The following is a 21,098-nucleotide window of genomic DNA, read 5'->3' on the forward strand; positions in this document are numbered from 1 at the left end:
CAGAAACCCAGGGGAACCTACAGGTTGGACCCTGAGGCCAGAGATGGGAGTGGGGAGGGCAGTGGGACGGAGGGGAAGAGCCACATAAGACAGAAAGACACAGGGACACGGGTCCTCTAGCTCAATCACAGCCCGGCTGAGGGGGAATAAAACGAAGCAGACAACTCATTCGTGTTCCACCCCAGCCTCTTCAGCACACTTTTCCCTTCTGAAAAGCTTCCTTAACAAAGAGCTGCCTGCTTCTGGCAGGCCCCAACCCGGGTCTCAAATACTGGGATAGAAAGAAGCCGTTCTGTTTTGGCCAAACACAGTGGTTGTGGGTGAGAGAACTCACTCGGGCTGTCAGGGGCCAGCTCTGAGGAGCAACCTGGACTGCACTGCTGGCTCTGCCATTTGAGGCCAGGAGGCGTGATGGGGTCAGGAGACTGGGGGCAGACTTCAGGACCAAAGCCAGGAGCTGTTGGAATCCCCTTCCTTCCCGCCAGGGGGTGGCATAAATCAGGGGGCGGGCAGTGGTTCCTGTGGGACACTAGTGTAGGAGAGAAAGTGAGCGCCCTTCCTTTTGAAAGGGCACAGCAGGGAAGGATGGATAACTTGGCAGAGGCCTGGGACAGGTTCCCACAGGGGCAGGTGCTGGGGGATTCTGGGGCCGTCACCCTCCAGGGCCCCAGTATGGGCGCTGGCTTGGTTGGTGGGGGGGCAGATTGGCTTCCCAGGGTGCGGCAGGCACCTCTTGGTCTCTGGAGTCTCTGCTTGAGCTGGGGGAGCTGTCGGGGGCTCTGGGAGGGCCTGGACAGGTGGGATCTGAGGGGGAGTGCAGAAGTGTTGAGTGGGTGGGGACAGGGGCAGACAGGCCGGGGGTCTGTCTTGGAGCTCTTAAGTTTTTCTGTGTGTGCTGGGGGATCTAAGTGACCCACTGTGTGCGTGTGTGTGTGTGAGTGCGCGCGTGTGTGTGTTTGGGGTTTTCAGAAAGATGGGTGGCTCTGGATGGGGAGTGGGGTGGTTCAGAATATCCATCGGGAGGTCTTGAGCACGGGCGGATTTTTCAGGAAGCCAGGATCCAGATGGGGCAGGATCAGTGGAGCTACCAGAGTGTGCTGGGTGGACGCCCGGGAGTGATGTTTAGGGGTGCCCTTGGGCATGGGGCAGCTGGGGTGGGAGATGGGCTTGCAGGCTGAGCTGAGGGCTGTGGGCAGGGGTAGGAAATCCGATTTACAGAAGCCAGAGAGGGGTCCTGTGGGGTCAGTATGGGAGGCGGGTAGGGCCCTGAGGCTGGTCTCCCTGGGAAGAGGTGGGGGCAGTTCTGGGCCCAAGATAGGAGGACGTGAAGTGAGGGGGTGCGGGGAGGGGGTGGCAAGTGTTGTCCAGAAGGGAGGGGTCCTGAGAGATCAGGGCAGAAGGTGGACTGGGGTTCTTGGGCTTGGGGGGGCTTGTGCGGGGCTGATCGGCGGAGTGGGGGGATGGGGAGCCCTGAGGGGGTTCCCGGAAAGGAGTCCTGAGGGTCACTGCAAAGGGTGGACGGGGGTCCTGGGCCTGCGGGGTCCTCACGGGGAGGGGACGGAGTGGGGGAGGGGGATCTCGCAGGAGCTCCCGGGGAGGGGTCCGGAGGGATCGGCAACGAGGGTGGGCTGGGTCCAGGGTCCCCCAAGGGTCCCGGGCTGGGGATGCCGAGGCTCCCAGCGCGGGTTTCGGGGCACGACGGCCCAAGTCGCGGTCCTGCCGGTTCCCCGCGGGCCGCATCGCGGAGCCGCCGGTCTGAGCAGGCACCGGGGAGGCCCGGCCCGCGCCGCCCTACCTGCGCCGAGCGCGCCGCCATCGCCGTGCCGAGCCTCGCCGCCCCGGGCTGCGCCGCCGGATCCCAGCCGCGCCGTTCGCCCCGCAGCCCCGGCCCGGCCCCCTCAGCCGCCCCCCGGGACCGCGGCCGCCGCCGGCTCCGCCGCTGCCATTTCACCCGCTGACAGGAGCCGCTGCCCCGCCCCCGAGGCCCCATCCGCCAATTCGCCGCCCCTAGGCTCTCTGGCTCCGCCCACCACCCAGGAGTGACGGGGCGTCTGACCAATCTGTGACCACTCCGTGAGGCGGGCCCTGGCTACGTTCAGAAGGTTGCCGCCTCTGAGGAGAGAGCGAATTGAAATGAGGGAAGCGATGAAGGACAGGGAGCTTTACGTATCGGAATGAGAAATCCTGTTGATCAACACCTGATGAGACCAATAGCAAGGAAAGAGGGGTGTGTCTCTGAGGAAAGGCTGCGGCCCTCAGGAACATCAGGCAGACGCGGCCAAGCGTTTGGCGCTAAGCCCCGCCCAGAGCCGGGGTTTCTGCCCAATAACGAGACGTCCCAAGACGTCCATTATTATCTGGCCCCCAAACCTGGGCCCTGGCAACTGTTGGGGGCGCTATAAAGATTGACACCTAGGGAACCAATATTACTGAAGGAGGGCGGGAAAGTGACACTCTCTGACCAATGGGTATGTGAGATTGGTGGGCGTCCTGGGCGGTGGGACTTGAGGCCTGGGTTGAATGAAATGGGGGTGGGGCTAAGAGAAGGGCGTGGCCTAGGCCAGAGATGGGGCGGGGTCACGCAAGGGAGGGGCTCGGGGGTTGGGTCTGAGAAGGGGCGTGGCCAGAAATCCTGACGACTAAGAGGGACGTGAAGGCACCGTATCCTCAAGGAGCCCAGTTCTGTGCTGGGGAGGGGGTGGTTGGGATTGGGGGGTCCCATAAAAGATTCAGGCCCGCCCCCTGTCTTACTCTAGGCTAGGTTAAGTGTCTTCTCTGAAGCTCACAGCGCCGCGTGTTCCTCCATCAAAGCTCGGATAGCGCAGTGATCATGGGGAGGGATAGGCCCTCCCATCCCCCATCCTCCCAGACTGATAGATCCTCGGGCAGTCGGGATGCGGGGCCTAGGTCGGGTATCTTCCGGGTGCCCAGCGTAGGACCTCCTTATAAACGTTTGATGAATGAATAAATGAATGGGCTCGTGATTCTTTTAACAGAGAAGGGAGGGGTGGAGAATCCCTCAAGCTAGAGAGGAATACGTAGGGACAGTTACTGACAGCGGGAAAGACTGAGCAAAATGGACTTATTTCCTTCCCAAAATGCAGGGATGGGCCCTGGAGGGGGTGGGGCAGGGAAGGACCTTGTCACAGCAGAGAGGGTGACGTCATAAGTGTTTTTATTTATTTATTTTTCAGAGACAGGATCTCAGTCTGTGTCCCAGTTTGTAGTACAGTGATGCGAACATAGCTCACTGCAGCCTCGAACTCCTGGACTCCAATGATCCTCCCGCCTCAACCTCCCCAGTAGCTGGGACTACAGACGCGGGCACACCATGCCCGGCTAATTTTTTCGGTAGAGTCTGGGGTCTTGCTATATATTGCTCAGGCTGGTCGGGAACTCCTGGTGCCAGGTTCTCCCACTTCAGCCTCCCAAAGTTCTGGGATTACAGGCATGAGCCACCTCACCCAGCTAGACGTCCTAAATTCAGAATGGGGAAGGGAAGGCTGGACCCAGGGAGGGGCATGTCAGGACTTCCTAAGGTCTGAGAGCTCAACCTTCTCTGTAGTAGGGGACTCTGTGTGGTCTTGCAAGCAGTGACTGACATCCACTCATGGTCCCGGCCTCTGTCCAGCTCCCTCTGCCTCTCCCTCCCTGTTCCTATTTTGCATGTGCCAACGTTCTGGACCTGTTAATAATCTCCCCGAGGGTCCGGGTGCGGTGGCTCACCCCTGTAATCCCAGCACTTTGGGAGGCTGAGGTGGGCAGATCATGAGGTCAAGATATCCAGACCATCCTGGCCAACATGGTGAAACCCTGTCTCTACCAAAAATACAAAAATTAGCTGGGCATGGTGGCGGTTGCCTCTAGTCCCAGCTACTTGGGAGTCTGAGGCAGCAGAATCGCTTGAAACCGGAGGCGGAGGTTGCAATGATCTGAGATCGCGCCACTGCACTCTAGCCTGGCGATAGAGCGAGACTTCGTCTCAAACAAAACAAAACGAAACAAAACAAAAAACAACCCTAGGCTGGGCGTGGTGGCTCACGCTGGTGGCCCTGTAATCCCAGCACTTTGGGAGGCTGAGGGGGGTGGATCACCTGAGGTCAGGAGTTTGAGACCAGCCTGGCCAACATGGTGAAACCCCGTCTCTACTGAAAATACAAAAATTAGCCGGGCATGGTGTTGGACACCTGTAATCCCAGCTACTTGGGAGGCTGAGGCAGGAGAATTGCTAGAACCCGGGAGGCGGAGGCTGCAGTGAGCCAAGACTGCGCCATTTGCACTTTCCATCCTGGGCGACAGAATGAGACTCCATCAAAAACAAAAAACAAAAACAAAACCCAAACATATTTCTGTTTCTAAAAATATTTTAAATATATTTATTTGCTTACTTATTTTATTTTATTTTTTGAGATGAAGTCATATTCTGTCACCCAGGCTGGAGTGCAGTGGCGTGATCTCGGCTTACTGCAACCTCTGCCTCCTGGGTTCAAGCGATTCTACTGCCTCAGCCTCCTGAGTAGCTGGGATTACAGGCATGTGCCACCATGCCTGGCTAATTTTTTATATATATATATGTATTTTCTTTAGTAGAGACGGGGCTTCACTATGTTGGTCAGGCTGGTCTTGAACTCCTCGCCTCAAGTGATCCACCCACCTTGGCCTCCCAAAGTTCTGGGATTACAGGCGTGAACCACTGCGCCCGGCCCCCCCCCCACATTTCTAAAAACACGGGTGGTAAAAATAGAATTTATGTCTCCCCTCCACCCTTCCACACTCCTATACTCTCTCTCCCATTTAAAAAAATCACAGGACTTTATTTTCCTCCCTTTTTTTTTTTTTTTTTTTTTTTTGAGATGGAGTCTCACCCTGTTGCCCAGGCTGAAGTGAATGGCGCGATCTCGGCTCACTGCAACCTCGGCCTCCCAGGTTCCAGTGATTCTCCTGCCTCAGTCTCCCTAGTAGGTGGGAGTACAGGCCTGCGCCACCACACCCGGCTAATTTTTTTTTTCTTTTTTTTTTTGAGACGGAGCCTCACTCTTTCGCCCAGGCTGGAGTGCAGTGGCGCGGTCTCGGCTCACTGCAAACTCCGCCTCCCAGGTTCACGCCATTCTCCTGCCTCAGCCTCTCAAGTAGCTGGGATTACAGGCGCCCGCCACCGCGCCCGGCTAATTTTTTGTATTTTTAGTAGAGATGGGGTTTTACGATGTTAGCCAGGATGGTCTCCATCTCCTGACCTCGTGATCCCCCAACCTCGGCCTCCCAAAGTGCTAGGATTACAGGCGTGAGCCACCGAGCTCAGCCAAATTTTTGTATTTTTAGTAGAGACAGGGTTTCACAATGTTGGCCAGGCTGGTCTCAAACTCCTGACCTCAAGTGATCCACCTGCTTTGGCCTCCCAAAGTGCTGGGATTACAGGAGGGAGCCACCGTGCCCGGCCTTTTTCTTTTTCTTTCTTTTTTTTGTCTTTTTTTTTGAGACAGGGTCTCACTTTGTTGCCTAGGCTGGAGTGCAGTGGCACAATCATGCTCACTGCAGCGTTGACCTCTAGACTCATGTGATCCGCTGTCTTCAGCCTCCCGTATACCTGGAACTGTAGGCAAATACCACCATGCCTGGCTAATTTTAAAATTTCATGTAGAGGCTGGTCACAGTGGCTCACGCTTGTAATCCCAGCACTTTGGAAGGCAGAGGTGGGTGGATCATCTTTGGTCAGGAATTCAAGACCAGCCTGGCCAAGATGATAAAACCCTGTCTCTACTGAAAATACAAAAATTAGCCGGGCATGGTGGCGGTGCCTGTAATCCCAGCTACTTCGGAGGAGAACCGCCTGAACCCAGGAAGCAGAGGTTGCAGTGAGCAGTGATCGCGCCACTGCACTCCAGCCTGGGTGACAGAGTGAGACTCCATCTCAAAAAAAAAAAAAAAAAAAAAAAACTTCTGAGGTACAGAAAAATCCTGGGAAAGGGCTGAGGACAGGTAGTGGCTTGCACCTATAATCCTGGCACTTTGGGAGGCCAAGGCAGGCAGGAGCACTTGAGGCCAGGAGTTTGAGACCAGCCTGGTCAATATGGCGAAACTCTGTCTCTACTAAAAATACAAAAATTGCTGGGCGCGGTGGCTCACGCCTGTAATCCCAGCACTTCGGGAGGCCAAGGTGGGTGGATCACGAGGCCAGGAAATTGAGACCATCCTGGCTAACACAGTGAAACCCCATCTCTACTAAAAATACAAAAAACTAGCTGGGCGTGGTAGCAGGTGCCTGTAGTCCCAGCTACTCGGGAGGTTGAAGGAAGGAAGGAAGGAAGGAGGGAGGGAGGAAGGGAGGGAGGGATTACAGGTGGATTACACCATGCCTGGCCTGACTTCGTTTTTATTAAAGATTGTTTTGCCTTTTTTCTTTTTTTCTTTTTTGAGACGGAGTTTCGCTCTTGTTGCCCAGGTTGGAGTGCAATGGCGCCATCTTGGCTCACCACAACCTCCACCTCCTGGCTTCATGCCATTCTCCTGCCTCGGCCTCCTGAGTAGGTGGGATTACAGGTGCCTGCCACCACGCCCGACTAATTTTGTATTTTTAGTAGGACGGGGTTTCTCTATGTTGGTCAGACTGGTCTCGAACTCCTGACCTCAGGTGATCTGCCTGCCTTGGCCTCCCAAAGTGCTGGGATTACAGGCGTGAACCTCTGCGCCCAGCCTCCATATACAGTCCTTACTATGTTGAAGTAGTCTTCTGAGTGTGCACCTGTAGTCTCAGCTAGTCAGGAGGCTGAGGTGGGAGGATTGCGTGAGCCCAGGAGTTTGAGGCTCTGGCAAGCCATGATCATGCTATTGCACTCCAGCCTGGGTGAGAGTGAGACTCTGTCAAAAAAAAAAAAAAAAAAAAAAAAAAAAAAAAGGCCAGGCGCAGTGGCTCATGCCTGTAATCCCAGTGCTTTGGGAGGCTGAGGTGGGTGGATCATGAGGTCAGGAGATTGAGACCATCCTAACACGGTGAAACCCTGTCTGTACTAAAAACACAAAAAATTAGCCGGGCATGGTGGCAAGCGCCTGTAGTCCAAAAAAAAAAAAGTCTCCTTCTATTCTTTGTTTATTGGTTTTGTTTTTGTTTTTGTTTCTGTTTCTAATTTTATTATTTATTTATTTATTTTTTGAGACAGAGTCACTCTGTTTCCCAGGCTTGAGTGTAGTGGGGCAATCTTGGCTCACTGCAACCTCCACCTCCCAGGTTCAAGCAATTCTCCTGCCTCAGCCTCCCGAGTAGCTTGGATTACAGGCATGTGCCACCACGCCTGGCTAAGTGTCGTATTTTTAGTAGAGATGGGATTTCACCATGTTGGTCAGGCTGGTCTCGAACCCCTGACCTCAAGTGATCCGCCTGCCTCAGCCTCCCAAAGTCTTGGGATTACTGGTGGGAGCTACCGCTCCTGTCCTTTATTTTATTTTTAGTGATGAGGATCTTGCCGTTGTGGCCAGCCTGGTCTTGAACTCCTGGGTTCAGGCAATCATCCTGCAGGTGGCACCCAAAGTGCTGGTATTACAGACGTGAGCCACTGCACTCAGCCAGTGGGATTTATTGGGTGGGCTTTATTTTATCTAATTTTATTTTATTTTTTAAAGATGCAAAGGTATTGAATTTTTATTATTTATTTATTTAGTTCCTGCTTCAACCCGAAGAAAAGTTGTTGAATTTAGTCAAAGGCTTTTTCTGTAGCAATTTTTTTTTTTTTTTTTTGAGACAGAGTCTCGCTCTGTCACCCAGGGTGGAGTGCAGTGGCTGGATCTCAGCTCACTGCAAGCTCCGCCTCCTGGGTTCACGCCATTCTCCTGCCTCAGCCTCCCAAGGAGCTGGGACTACAGGCGCCCGCCACCTCGCCCGGCTAATCTTTTGCATTTTTTTAGGAGAGACGGGGTTTCACCGTGTTAGCCAGCATGGTCTCGATCTCCTGACCTCGTGATCCGCCCGTCTCGGCCTCCCAAAGTGCTGGGATTACAGGCTTGAGCCACCGCGCCCGGCCTTCTGTAACAATTAAGATGATTATGTGCTTGGGATTTTTCTTCCTTCATTCTGTTACTATGATGTATTACATTGATTGATTTTCATATGTTGAACCATGTTTGTATAATATTTCAGGAACAGATCCCACTTAGTCATGGTGTATAATCCTTTCCGTGTACTGTTGAATTCTGTTTGCTAGTGGGTTTTTTTTTTTTTTTTGGTCTTTTGTTTGTTTGTAGACAGGGTATTGCTCTGTTGTTCAGGCTGGAGTGCAGTGGCACAATCATAGCTCGCTGCAGTCTCAAACTCCTGGGCTCAAGTGATCCTCCTGAGTAGCTGGCACTACAGGCGTATACCACCACACTTGGCTAGTATATTTGTGTGTGTGTGTGTGTGTGTGTGTGTTTTGTAGAGGTGGGGTTTTGCTATGTTACCCAGGCTGGTTTTGAACTCCTGGCCTTACGTGATCCTCCAGTATTGGCCTCCTAAAGTGCTGGGATTATAGGAGTGAGTCATCACGCCTGGACTTGCTAGTTTTTTTTTTTTTTTTTTTTTTTTTTTTGAGACTGAGTCTTGCTCTGTTGCCCAGACTGGAGTGCGGTGGCACAATCTCGGGTTTAAGTAATTCTCGTGCCTCAGCCTCCCGAGTAGCTGGGACTGCAGGCACACAACACCACACCTGGCTAATTTTTGTATTTTTAGTAGAGATGGGGTTTCTCCATGTTGACCAGGCTGGTCTTGAACTCCTGACCTCAAGCAATCTGCCTGCCTCGGCCTCCCAAAGTGCTGGGATTACAGGTTTGAGTCACTGCTCCCAGCGCTTGCTACTGTTTTCTTGAGGAGTTTTGCATCAATATGCATTAGGGATATTGATTTGTAGTTTTTTTTTTTTTTTTTTTTTTCCTTATAGTGTCTGTGTCTGGCTTTGGTAACAGGATAATGCTGGTCTCAAAGGATGAGTTTGGAAGTGTTCCTTCGCTTCAATTTTTTGGAAGAGTTTGAGAAGGATTAGTGTTAATTCTTTAAATGTTTGGTAGAATTCACCATCTGGTCGTGGGCTTTTCTTTGTTGGAAGGCTTTTTTTTTTTTTTTTTAAAGGGCGTTTTACTCTTGTTGCCCAGGCTGGAGTGCAGTAGTGCGATCTTGGCTCTTTGCAACCTCTGCCTCCGGGGTTCAAGTGATTCTCCTGCCTCAGCCTCAGTGCTGTTTTTGCCGCAGCTCATAAACTTTGGTGTGTTGTCTTTTCTCCCTTTTCCTCCCCTCCCCTCCCTTCCCCTCCCCTCCCTTCCCCTCCCCTCCTCTCCCCTCCCTTCCCTATACTTTCCCTTTTCTCTGTCTCTTTCTCTTTTTCTCTCTTTCTCTGTCTCTTTCTCTTTTTCTCTCTCTTTCTCTGCCTCCCTCTTTCTCTCTTTCTCTCTTTCCCTCTCTTTCCCTCCCTCCCTCCCTCCCTTCCTTCCTTCCTTCCTTCCTTTTTTTTTGAGACAGAGTCTTGCTCTGTCACCTAGCCTGGAGTGCAGTGGTGCAGTCATGGCTCACTGCAGCTTTGTCCTCCTGGGCTCGAGCAATCCTCTCACTTCAGCCTCCGGAGTAGCTAGGACCATAGGTGTGCACCATCATGCCTGGCTAATTTAAAAATATATATATGGGGCCAGGCGCGGAGGCTCAAGCCTGTAATCCCAGTACTTTGGGAGGCCGAGACAGGCGGATCACGAGGTCAGGAGATTGAGACCATCCTGGCTAACACGGTGAAACCCTGTCTCTACTAAAAAATACAAAAAACTAGCTGGGCAAGGTGGCGGGCGCCTGTAGTCCCAGTTGCTCAGGAGGCTGAGGCAGGAGAATGGCGTAAACCCGGGAGGTGGAGCTTGCAGTGAGCTGAGATCCGGCCACTGCACTCCAGCCTGGGTGACAGAGTGAGACTCGTCTCAAAAAATAAAAATAAAAAAAAATATGTATGTATTTTGTAGAGACGAATTCTCTGTATGTTGTCCAGGCAGGTCTCAAACTTCTGGGCTCAAGCGATGCTCCCGCCTCAGCCTCCCAAAATGCTGGGATTACAGGCATGAGCCACCGCACCTGACCTCGAATCCTCTATTTTCTTATTTTTTTTGTTTGTTTGTTTTTTTTTTTTTTTTGAGACTGAGTCTGGCTCTGTCGCCCAGGCTGGAGTGCAGTGGCCGGATCTCAGCTCACTGCAAGCTCCGCCTCCCGGGTTTAGGCCATTCTCCTGCCTCAGCCTCCCGAGTAGCTGGGACCACAGGCGCCCGCCACCTCACCCGGCTAGTTTTTTGTATTTTTTAGTAGAGACGGGGTTTCACCGTGTTAGCCAGGATGGTCTCGATCTCCTGACCTTGTGATCCGCCTGTCTCAGCCTCCCAAAGTGCTGGGATTACAGGCTTGAGCCACCGCGCCCGGCTCTCTATTTTCTTATTAATCTTCTGTTTAGATAGTCTCTCCATTATTGAAAGTGGTGTACTTAAGTCTCCAACTTTCATTGGAGTGCTGCCCATTTCTCCATTCAGCTCTGTCAATGTGTGCTTCATATATTTTAGCCCCCTTTGGTTTGGTGCATGTATGTTTATAACTGTTATGTCTACTTGATGAACCAATCCTTTTATCAATATATAATGTCTTTCTTTTTCTCTTGTGATAACTTTTGACTTAAAGTCTGTTTGATCTGATGTTAGTACAGGCACACTAATTCTTTTGATTACTATTTGCATGGAATAACTTTTTAAAAATTTATTAGTATTATTTTTTGAGACAGTCTCGCTCTGTTGCTCAGGCTGGAGTGCAGTGGCACGATCTTGGCTCACTGCAGCCTCTGCCTCCTGGGTTCAAGTGATTCTCCTGCCTCAGCCTCCCAAGTAGCTGGGACTACAGGCATGTGCCTCGATGCCCAAACCTGTATTTTTAGTAGAGATGGGGTTTCGCCATGTTGCCCAGGCTGATTTTGAACTCCTGAGCTCAGGCAATCTGCCTGTCTCGGCCTCCTAAAGTGTTGGGATTACAGGTGTGAGCCACCTCGTCCGGCCGCATGGAATATCTTTTTCATCATTTCACTTTCAATCTGTTTGTATCTTTGCATCTAAAATGAGTCTCTTGTAGACAAGACATAGATCATGTTTAGGCCGGGCGTCAGGAGTTCAGGACCACCCTGGCTAACATGATGACACCCTGTCTCTACTAAAAATACAAAAAATCAGCTGGATGTGGTGGTGGGTGCCTGTAATCCCTGGTACTCGGGAGTCTGAGGCGAGAGAATCGCTTGAACCCAGGAGGCAGAGGTTGCAGTGAGCCGAGATTGCGCCATTGCACTCCAGCCCAGGCAATAAGAGTGAAACTCCGTCTCAAAAAAAAGACATAGATCACGTTTTAAAAAATTATTCTGCCAATCTAGGCCAGGCGCGGTGGCTCACGCCTGTAATCCCTGCACTTTGGGAGGCCGAGGTGGGCGGATCACGAGGTCAAGAGATCGAGACCATCCTGGCCAACATGGTGAAACCCCGTCTCTACTAAAAATACAAAAAATTAGCCAGGCGTGGTGGCAGGCGCCTGTAATCCCAGCTACTTGTGAGGCTGAAACAGGAGAATCGCTTGAACCTGGGAGGCGGAGGTTACAGTGAGCCAAGATCGCACCATTGCACTCCAGCCTGGGCAAAAAGAGGGAAACTCTGTCTCAAAAATAAAATAAAATATTCTGCCAGTCTCTGCTTTTTTTTCTTTCTTTCTTTTTTTTTTTTTTTTTTTTGTGACAGAATCTCACTCTGTTGCCCAGGCTAGAGTTTAGTGGCGCAATCTTGGCTCACTGCAACCTTTGCCTTCTGGGTTCAAGCGATTCTCCTGCCTCAACCTCTCGAGTAGCTGGGATTATAGGCATGTGCCACCATGCCCAGCTAGTTTTTGTATTTTTAGTACAGATGGGGTTTCTCCATGTTGGTCAGGTTGGTCTCGAACTCCTGACCTCAGGTCATCCACCCGCCTCGGCCTCCCAAAGTGCTGGGATTACAGGCGTGAGCCAACGCGCCTGGCCTGAAAGACAGTTTTGAAAGATGTTGAGTTCTTTGTTGATTTTTTTTCTTTCAGCATTTTAAATATGTCATCACACTGTCTTCTGACCTCCATACTTTTTTTTTTCTTTTTCTTTTTTTTGAGACAGGGTCTCACTCTGTCACTCAGGCTGGAGTGCAGTAGCGCAACCTCAGCTCACTGCAGCCTCCAACTCTTGTGTTCAAGCGATTCTCCCCTCTCAGCTTCCTGAGTAGCTGAGATTACAGGTGCCTGCCACAACGACCGGCTAATTTTTATATTTTTAGTAGAGATGGGGTTTCATCACGTTGGCCAGGCTGGTCTCGAACTCCTGATCCACCCAACTCAGCCTCCTAAAGTGCTGGGATTACAGGCGTGAGCCACTGCACCCAGCCATTTCTTTATTGATAGTCTCATTTTATTCATACATTGTTTTCCTGGTTTCCTTTAGATTTTTGTCCATGTTTTCCCTTAGCTCTTTGAGCATATTTAAGACAACTGTTTTAAAGTCTTCGTCTAGTAAGTCTCAGATCTAGACTTTCTCAGAAATAATTCCTGTCAATTTGCCATTTTCTTCCCCTTTGAATGGGCCATAATTTCCTATTTCTCTCTATACCTTGTGATTTTTCTTGTTAAAAACTGGACATTTGAATATTCGTAATGTGATACATTTGGATGTCAGATTCTCCCACTGTCTCAGGGTTTGCTGGTTTGTTGTTTGTTTTATTGTTAAAAACTGTAGTAGTTTTGGTTTAATGACTTTCCAAAACAATTCTGGCAAAGACTATATAACTTGTTGCATGTGGTCACTGATGTCTGTTCCTTAGCTTGTGTTCAGCTAGTGTTTTGACAGATTTTTCTTGAACACCAAGAGTTAAAAAAGCAAGCAAACCACCCAAACAAAAAATCTTTCCCTCGCTCAGTCTTTGCAGATTGGCCCTGTGCTGGAGCACTCTTTTACCATTTCCTCCGGCTTGCACTGAGCCTAGGGATCAGCTAAGCATATCTTAGGGTCTTCTCAGGTTTTTTCTGAGCGTGCATCTTGCCGTGGTCATAACCCTGTGTTTGTAAATCCCCCTATGCATGCAGGTGCTTCTAATTTCCCCAGGAAACGCGCCCCAGCTTTTGCTCCTGAGCCTTAGGCCGTCTGTTGTGTGTTTTGACTGTAATCTTTGGAATAGATATCTATGGTTTGTTAGTTAGGCTTGCAGTGCTTTTGAGCAGTGCCACCACTTTTCCAGCCTGAGTGCCAAGGCAGGAAAAACGGAGATGAGCGCCTTGTCCTTCAGGTGGCTCCCAGAAAGCTTAGAGCGGATATACGCTATCATTTGTAAATAAAGTGTGCTCTGCTCCCTCTGGAAGGAGGAACGAGAGTCTCACGCTGGGAGTGTGGGGCTTCCCTGTTCCCTCTACTGCTGTCACACAAGGGAGGGCAGTGGCAAGGGGGGCAAAGGCAAGTCGAAATGTCAAAAGCTTTCTATCGTTTTGAAGTTGTCTTTCTTCTGAATTCAGCATTCACTGGACTACCGTAAACCTTTGACTGTTTCCCAGAGTTCTGACAAAGTTGCATCTGACAGTTTCTGCTTGTTTTTTGATGTTTCTATGGGGAACGCGGGCTTGGAACTGCCTACTTTGTCATTTCGCACTGATCTTGCCACTCTTAACCATCATGTGAATAAGCCAGAGGTAGCCTGAAAGATGAGAGGCCCACGGCTCAGTCACCCTCATGGCCTAAACTGTCAGCCGACCACCCTCCAGCTGTGAGTGAGGTTATCTGTTCCGGTTTCCTTTCTTCTTTTTTTTTTTTTTTTTTTTTTTTTTTTTTTTTTTGAGACGGAGTCTCGCTCTGTAGCCCAGGCTGGAGTGCAGTGGCCGGATCTCAGCTCACTGCAAGCTCCGCCTCCCGGGTTCACGCCATTCTCCGGCCTCAGCCTCCCGAGTAGCTGGGACTACAGGCACCCGCCACCTCGCCCGGCTAGTTTTTTTTTTTTTGTATTTCTTAGTAGAGACGGGGTTTCACCGTGTTATCCAGGATGGTCTCGATCTCCTGACCTCGTGATCCACCCGTCTCGGCCTCCCAAAGTGCTGGGATTACAGGCTTGAGCCACCGCGCCCGGCCAGCCTTTCTTCTTTTCTTTTTCCTCTTTTTTTTTTCTGAGATGGAGTTTCTCTCTCATTGCCCGGGCTGGAGTGCAATGTTGTGATCTTGGCTCAATGCTACCTCTGCCTCCCCAGTTGAAGCAATTCTCCTGCCTCAGCCTTCCGAGTACCTGGGATTACAGGCTCACACCACCACGCCTGGCTAACTTTTTGAATTTTTTTTAGTAGAGATGGGGTTTCACCATGTTGGCCAGACTGGTCTTGAGCTCCTGACCTCAGGTGATCCACCTGTCTCAGCCTCCCAAAGTGTTGGGATTACAGTCATGAGCCATTGCATCCAGCCCTGTTCCAGTTTTCTGTTGCTGTGTAAGAAACCATCCGAGAACTTAGTGGCATAAAACAGCAATCTTTTTTTTTTTTTTTTTTTTTTTTTTTTTTTTGAGACGGAGTCTCTCGCTCTGTTGCCCAGGCTGGAGTGCAGTGGTGGGATCTCGGCTCACTGCAAGCTCCACCTCCTGGGTTCACGCCATTCTCCTGCCTCAGCCTCCCGAGTAGCTGGGACTAGAGGTGCCCGCCACCACACCTGGCTAATTTTCGTGTTTTTAGTAGAGATGGGGTTTCATCTTGTTAGCAAGGATGGTCTCGATCTCCTGACCTCATGATCCACCCTCCTCAGCCTCCCAAAGTGCTGGGATTATAGGCGTGAGCCACCATGCCCGGCCTTTTAAAAATATGCTCATGGTTTTTGTGGATCTGAAGTTTGGACAGGGCATGGTGGGAATGGTTTGTCTCTGACATCTAGGGCTTACGGTGGGGAGACTTGAAGAGTGGGGGAGTGCCTACAGTAGCTGGGAGCTGGTATCTGGTGGCTGGGATTATCTGGAAGCTTCTTCATTCACATGTCTGGTTCCTGGACTGGGATGACTCAAATGATTGAAGTCTCTTGGGGGATCGATCTCTTTCTGTCTCTGTCTCCCTCTTCCCCTGTAGCTTTAGGAACTCTCCATGTGGTCCCTCCACATGACATCTCCATCACTGCAGTCTCAGGGTAGTTGAACTTTTTACATAGTGTCTCAAGGCTCTGGAAGTGAATCTTCCTGCAAACAAGACAGACGCTTGCATGATGTTTTATGATCTAGCCTTGGAGGTTATATAATATCGCTTCTGCTGTACTCTATTGGTTGAAGCAATCCAAGCCTGCTCAGATTCTAGGAGAAGGGATAGTGAGTTTGCCTCTCAAGAAGAGCCTTGTCAAAGTATTTTCAGCTATATTTTGAAGTTGCCAAAGCATTCAAGAGTAGCCAGATTTAGCCAACCCATCAGCTGACCACAGATGCATAAATGAGCCCAGCTATACCCAGCAGAACTTTCCAGCTGAATCTGACCCAAGTTGGTGAACCACACAATTGTGTACCAAATAAATTATTAGCCTAAGCCATTAATTTTTTTTTTTTTTTTTTTTTTTTTTTTTTTTTTTTTTGAGACGGAGTCTCGCTCTGTCACCCAGGCTGGAGTACAGTGGCCGGATCTCAGCTCACTGCAAGCTCTGTCTCCCAGGTTTATGCCATTCTCCTGCCTCAGCCTCCCAAGTAGCTGGGACTACAGGCGCCCGCCACCTCGCCCGGCTAGTTTTTTTTGTATTTTTAGTAGAGACGGGGTTTCACCGTGTTAGCCAGGATGGTCTCGATCTCCTGACCTCGTAATCCGCCCGTCTCGGCCTCCCAAAGTGCTGGGATTACAGGCTTGAGCCACCGCGCCCGGCCGCCTAAGCCATTAATTTTGGGAGCATTTTGTTTTTTTTTTTTTTTTTTTTTTTTTTTTTTTTTGAGACGGAGTCTCGCTCTGTCGCCCAGGCTGGAGTGCAGTGGCCAGATCTCAGCTCACTGCAAGCTCTGCCTCCCGGGTTCCCGCCATTCTCCTGCCTCAGCCTCCCGAGTAGCTGGGACCACAGGCGCCGCCACCTCGCCCGGCTAATTTTTTGTGTTTTTAGTAGAGACGGGGTTTCGCCATGTTAGCCAGGATGGTCTCGATCTCCTGACCTTGTGATCCGCCCGTCTCGGCCTCCCAAAGTGCTGGGATTACAGGCTTGAGCCACCGCGCCCGGCCAAGGGAGCATTTTGTTATGCAGCAATAGCTAACTGATACATCCTTGTAGGTGTATGGTATTCACTAAGCCTAATACTGGCTGACCACATCCAGGACCCCTACACAGTGATGCAAGGCAGCAGATTTATCCAGTGACTCTTCTATGTCTGTGTTCACCCCACAATTTATCACCCCTGGTTTTACCTGTCATGACAATTACACCCATCCACTGCTCCTTGACGATTCTGTGAATAGAATTCCTGAATGTAATAAAAAATTGTTGAATTGAAGCAATCTCTAGCTATTCCACTCTAAAACCACATAGCTTACCCCATTGAATCTTTCATTTTACCAACATTAATTTATCACCTACTATAGCCATTCACTCTTTTTTTGGTTTGTTTTTTGAGATGGAGTCTCACTCTGTCACCCAGGCTGGAGTGTAATGGTGTGATCTCAGCTCACTGCAACCTCTACTTCCTAGGTTCAAGTGATTCTTGTGCCTTGGCTTCCTGAGTAGCTGGGATTACAGATGCACACTACCATGTCTGACTAATTTTTGTATTTTTAATAAAGACAGGGTTTCACCATGTTGCCTAGGCTGGTCTTGAACTCCTGACCTCAGGTGATCCACCTGCCTCAGCCTCCCAAAGTGCTGGGATTACAGGTGTGAGCCACATGCCCAGCCTCCATTCACTCATTAAAACACTAGAGAAGTGATGGTTAACATGAACCAAAGTGTTTCCTGCTGTAATAGAATTTATATATTTATGTTCTGGTGGGGTGTAGTAAGTAGCTTCTAAAATGGTCCCCACCTCCTAGTATTCATGGCCTTTTGTGATCCTCTGCTGGTGATTATCTTCCTTCTAACCAATAGAATACTTCATCATTGAGAAACTGTCACTTCTGAGATTATATTACAAAATATTCTGACTTCTATCTTGCTAGCAGACTTTTCCCCTTGATGGCTTTGATGAAGCAAGTTGCTATGTTGGACAAACCCATGTGGCAAAACGCTGAGGGTGTCCTCTGGCCAACAGCCAGTTAGGAACTGAGATAATCTGCCCAACAGCACAAAAGGAACTGATTCTGCCAACAGTCACATGAATGAGCTTGGAAGTGAATCCTTCCCCAGTTGAGTCTTCATATGAAACCTTAGTCCTGGCCATCTCCTTGATTGCGGTCTTGTGAGAGACCCTAGGCAAAGGATCCAGCTAAGTCATGCCCAGATTCCTGACCCATAAAAACTATAAATAATAAAGGTATGTTGTTTAAGCTGGGCCATTTGTGGCAATTTGTTTGTGGCAATCAATAACTATTGGGTGCCCAGGCATGGTGGCTCACGCCTGTAATCCCAACACTTTAGGAGGCCGAGGCAAGCAGATCACAAGGTCAGGAGATCAAGACCATCCTGGCTAACACGGTGAAACCCCGTCCCTACTAAAAATACAAAAATTTAGCCGGGCGTGGTGGTGGGCTAAACCACATCATCAAGTGATCCGCCCACCTCGGCCTCCCAAAGTGCTGGGATTACAGGTGTGGGCCACCTCCTCCAGCCCAAAGACAAGCATTTCTGGTTTTGTGCCCAAATGTTGCATTTGCCAACACCCTGGCCTGCCATGCCCCCATTCTGTGTCTATAAAAACCCCGAGACCCTGGCGGCCAGAGACACAAGTGGCTGGAAGTCCAGAGGAACACACCAGCAGGAGAGAACACCGACAGACACCAGCAGACGCCGGCAGGCCTTCAATCCGTCGAACAATGTGGAGTTTGCCTGTGGCGGTAGGAGGATAGCCTGACCGCTGGGCTGCCCAACTCCAGGGGAAGACCACCACCTTCCCACTCCATTCCCCTTCTGACGTCCCCATGCACCTTGCTGAGAGCTACCACCACTCAGTAAAAAAAACTTGCACCCACCCTCCATTCGGATCACCCAATTGGATCACATGTGATCCAATTTTTCCAGTACACTAAGGCCAAAACCCCGGGAGAGAGAGAGCCATCTGTCCTTGCAATAAGGCAGAGTCTAACTGAGCTCATGAACATCAGCCACCTGCAGACGGCAAAACTGAAAGAGCACGCTGTAACACATGCCCACGGGGCCCTCAAGAACTGTAAGTATTCACCTCAAGATGCTGTCATGGGGTTGGAGCTCCACAACCTGCCCATCTGCACGCTCCCCCTGGAGGTTCGAGCAGCGGGGTACCGAAGATGTGAGCCACACCCCCTGTCACACGCCCTGCAAGAGGGACAAGGGAACCTTTTCTGTTTCACTACCAACATCCCACGGAAGGGGTGGGAGCGACCTCACCAGGGTTGCCTGGCTCCTTGGGCTTACACACTTCCTCCATCTTCTCCTTCTCTCTACTCCCTTCGCCCTCCATCCCCTCTCTGGACTGTGGGTTTTTATAACCCCATGCGTTGCAGCCCCTCCTCAGAAACACATCTCCCTAAGCCAGGAAGAAAAGCAAGGAACAGGATGGGGACACACACCTTCCTGAAAAGTGGGGTGAGCGATGAAGCACCTGACGCAGAGGAGAGTCATTTAGAGGCCAGGCAGAAACTAGCCAGTCAACTCCAATGTCAAAAGACTCTGTCTGAACCCATATACAACGCTGATACCTTGAGCCTCACTTTTTGAGAGTCTCCGTTTCCTCAGCTGTGAAATGAGACAACTACAGTGACTCACACTGTTATTGTGAGTTTTATTTATTTTTTTATTATTTACTTTTTTTTTTTTTTTGAGACAGAGTCTCGCTCTGTCGCCCAGGCTGGAGTGCAGTGGCCGGATCTCAGCTCACTGCAAGCTCCGCCTCCCGGGTTCACACCATTCTCCTGCCTCAGCCTCCCGAGTAGCTGGGACTACAGGAGCCCGCCACCTCGCCCGGCTAGTTTTTTGTATTTTTTAGTAGAGACAGGGTTTCACCGTGTTAGCCAGGATGGTCTCGATCTCCTGACCTCGTTATCCACCCGTCTCGGCCTCCCAAAGTGCTGGGATTACAGGCTTGAGCCACCGCGCCCGGCCTATTTATGTATTTTTTTGAGACGGAGTCTCACTCTGTCGCCCAGGCTGGAGTGCAGTGGCATGATCTCAGCTCACGGCAACATCTGCTCCCAGGTTCAAGTGATTCTCCCGCCTCAGCCTCCAGAGTAGCTGGGATTACAGGTGAGCACCACCCTGCCCAGCAAATTTTTGTATTTTTAGTAGAGACGGGGTCTCACCATGTTGGCCAGAATGGCCTTGAACTCTTGACCTCAGGTGGGTCCACCTGTTTTGGCCTCCCAAAGTGCTGGGATTACAGGTAGGAGCCACCATGCCTGGACATGTTACTATGAGTTTTAATATAGTGCACTAGTAATAGGTGTAAATTGTCTGTTTGAATGATGGATACTCAGTAATTACAGCACTTAAGATTTATCAGGCCGGGCCTGGTGGCTCACGCTTGTAATCCCAGCACTTTGGGAGGCTGAGGTAGGCAGATCACTTGAAGTCAGGAGTTCGAGACCAGACTGGCCAAAATGGTGAAACCCTGTCTCTGCTCAAAAATACAAGCGCTAGGACCAGGAAAGCTGAGACACTGCCGGGCTGGGAGTGCTGCAGCCCCGGGAACAGAGTATGTTCGAGTGAAAGGAGACCATGTGATTGGCATAGTAACAGCTAAATCTGGAGATATATTTAGAGTTGATGTTGGAGGGAGTGAGCCAGCTTCTTTGTTTTACTTGGCATTTGAAGGTGCAACTAGAAGAAAACAGACCATATGTGCAGGTTGGAGATCTCATCTGTGGCCACTTTGTGGTTGCTAATAAAGACATGGAACCAGAGATGGTGTGTATTGACAGCTGAGGATGAGCCAATGGAATGGGTATCATTGGACAGGATGGTCTGCTTTTTTTTTTTTTTTTTTTTTTTGAGATGAAGTTTCGCTCTTCTTGCCCAGGCTGGAGTGCAATGGTGCGATCTCGGCTCACTGCAACCTCCGCCTCCCAGATTCAAGCAATTATCTTGCCTCAGCCTCCTGAGTAACTGGGATTACAGGCATGCGCCACCATTAGCGCCACCCAGCTAATTTTGTATTTGTAGTAGGGACAGGGTTTCTCCATGTTGGTCAGGCTGGTCTCAAACTCCCGACCTCAGGTGATCTGCCTGCCTCTGCTTCCCAAAGTGTTGGGATTACAGGTGTGAGCCACCGCACCTGGCCCTAGGTGGACTTTTTTAATGGATCAGTTGAGCCAAGAAACTATGGGTTTCCTGGGGAAAACTTTTTTCAGGTGAACGTCTCCCCCATTTAAATACTCAGGAGACAAGGTATAAATGTACATATTATCTTATTAGAGTCCTAAATAAAATATTTTTATAGGTAAGTTACTGGTTTTCACCCATGCTTTTGTGGGAGAGAAAATCATGCAAAATCATGATGTATTTTTTTTTGTTCTATATAACAAAGTTTGCTAAAACACTAAAAAAATACAAAATACAGAAACTAGCTGGGCATGGTGATGCACACCTGTAATCCTAGCTACTGGGGAGGCTGAGGCAGGAGAATTGCTTGAACCCAGGAGTCAGAGGTTGCAGTGAGCAACCAGCCTGGGTGATACAGTGAGTGAGACTCTGTCTCGAAAAAAGATTTATCAGACGTTGTTCTACATGCTCTACATAACATAGCTAGTTTAAGTGAGTGAGACTCTGTCTCGAAAAAAGATTTATCAGACATTGTTCTACATGCTCTACATGACATAGCTAGTTTAATCCTGAGAGGAGAAGAGTGGTCAAGAGCAGGTCTGAAGCTCGCAGCTGGCTTTGGTGTTGCCAGGAGCTGCCATGGCCTTGCTAGGTGACCATGGTGTTCTAGGAGCTCATCTGGTCCTCTAGCTGATCATGGCATTGCTAGAA

At 50.1% G+C, this 21,098-nt stretch overlaps 2 protein-coding genes across 4 annotated transcripts in view; one reads left to right on the forward strand and one right to left on the reverse strand.

Annotated features, from left to right (window-relative positions):
- The window catches only part of EVI5L (ecotropic viral integration site 5 like), a 33,230-nt gene extending 31,253 nt beyond the window's left edge, over positions 1-1,977 (reverse strand). For both annotated transcript variants that reach the window (XM_050770194.1, XM_050770193.1), the window contains exon 1: positions 1,796-1,977. The gene's annotated coding sequence lies outside the window, so the exon portion shown is untranslated. The remainder of the gene's footprint in view (positions 1-1,795) is intronic.
- The window catches only part of PCP2 (Purkinje cell protein 2), a 178,935-nt gene continuing 159,178 nt past the window's right edge, over positions 1,342-21,098 (forward strand). The window contains exon 1 of one of the 2 annotated variants that reach the window (XM_050770914.1): positions 1,342-1,345. The gene's annotated coding sequence lies outside the window, so the exon portion shown is untranslated. Of the gene's footprint in view, positions 1,346-14,934; positions 14,939-21,098 lie in introns of those variants that run through there. The other variant, XM_050770916.1, reaches the window with a different exon arrangement.

Source organism: Macaca thibetana, chromosome 19, assembly GCF_024542745.1.
Source record: "Macaca thibetana thibetana isolate TM-01 chromosome 19, ASM2454274v1, whole genome shotgun sequence".
Classification (NCBI taxonomy): Eukaryota; Metazoa; Chordata; class Mammalia; order Primates; family Cercopithecidae; genus Macaca; species Macaca thibetana.